Source organism: Glycine soja, chromosome 8 (assembly GCF_004193775.1).
Source record: "Glycine soja cultivar W05 chromosome 8, ASM419377v2, whole genome shotgun sequence".
Taxonomy (NCBI): Eukaryota; Viridiplantae; Streptophyta; class Magnoliopsida; order Fabales; family Fabaceae; genus Glycine; species Glycine soja.
The window spans coordinates 27,424,851-27,426,418 of NC_041009.1; the positions used below are offsets into that span (position 1 = coordinate 27,424,851).

Below are 1,568 nucleotides of genomic sequence, written 5' to 3' on the forward strand. Positions count from 1 at the left end.
GTAGAAATCCCTTAGCGACGGATTTTAGCGACCACCCATGCTGAATTATTTGTGATTTTTTGTTTTAGTAGCTAGGGTTGTTATTTTTGGCTGAATTTTTTTGTGGTAACTTCTTTTAATCCATATTTTGTGGGAAAAAATAGCTAGAGCCTTTAGTTTGGTCAGATTTGAAAGTTCCAAAAAACTAGCAAATTTTGTGTTTGTCAAAACTTCAAACGGCCATAACTTTTGCTCCGGTTATCAGAATCGCATTTATTATATATGCATTTGGGGTAGAAAAAAATTTCCTACACCGCGACAGCCTGCCATAGGCTGGCTGAGGTCTCCATTGTCCAAAAAAAGCGATTCTGTCAAAAGTTTTTTATTTTTCAAGTTTTATTCACTTATTTTTCTTAACCTACGAATTTTAGCTTTCATAGTTAGACTTTGAATTTTTGTCTGAAATTTTTTGTGCTATCTTCTAATCATTTTATAAGGTTTCTCACAAAATTTCAAGTCATTTGGATATCATTTGAGGGTAGCTGTAGTTCAAACCTACACCTTTATTTACATGACAAGGCAAATAGTTGTGTGCATGCTGAATGTAGTGTATGACTAGAGGCAATCCATCTGACTTACAACCCATTGATCCTGAGATAGATAGGACATTTCATAGATTAGTTAGGCATCATTTTATACCTTTTGATCATTCTGAGCATTGCATAACTGGTGAATCTGTGCATTCTGTTATTGGTGATTTTGAACATCCTGATCTTGAGCATTATAATTCTGAGCATTCTGATTTTGCACATTCTGAGATCATGGCACAACCTCCACCCCGTGAGAGGACTCTAAGGGAAATGGCTGCACCTGATTTCACCTACGAAAGCTTGTGCATCCAATACCCTGATGAGGATGTCCCATATGTTCTTAAAACTGGACTGATTCATTTGCTTCCAAAGTTTCATGGCCTTGCAGGTGAAGACCCGCACAAAAATTTGAAAGAATTTCACATTGTCTGCTCCACCATGAAACCCCCAGATGTCCAAGAGGATCACATATTTCTGAAGGCTTTTCCTCATTTATTAGAGGGAGTGGCAAAGGACTGGCTGTATTACCTTGCTCCAAGGTCCATCACGAGCTGGGATGACCTTAAGAGAGTATTCTTAGAAACAATTTTCCCTGCTTCCAGGACCACAGCATTAGGAAGGATATCTCAGGTATTAGACAACTCAGTGGAGAGAGCCTGTATGAGTACTGGGAGAGATTTAAGAAACTATGTGCCAGTTGCCCCCACCATCAGATTTCAGAACAGCTTCTTCTCCAATATTTTTATGAAGGACTCAGTAATATGGAGAGAAGTATGATAGATGCTGCCAGTGGTGGAGCCCTTGGAGACATGACTCCTACTGAAGCCAGAAATTTAATTGAGAAGATGGCCTCCAACTCCCAGCAGTTTAGCGCCAGAAATGATGCCATAGTCATTAGAGGAGTACATGAGGTAGCTACAAACCCATCTGCATCATCTGAAACTAAGAAGCTTGAAGGCAAAATGGATGCATTGGTTAACTTGGTAACCCAGCTGGCCT

At 39.5% G+C, this 1,568-nt stretch overlaps 1 non-coding gene across 1 annotated transcript; it reads right to left on the bottom strand.

The window, feature by feature from the left end:
- Nucleotides 1–1,177: 1,177 nt before the first annotated feature.
- Nucleotides 1,178–1,284, bottom strand: LOC114424861. The gene has a single exon (XR_003669151.1). It is a non-coding gene; the product is annotated as a small nucleolar RNA R71 (small nucleolar RNA).
- Nucleotides 1,285–1,568: the final 284 nt, after the last annotated feature.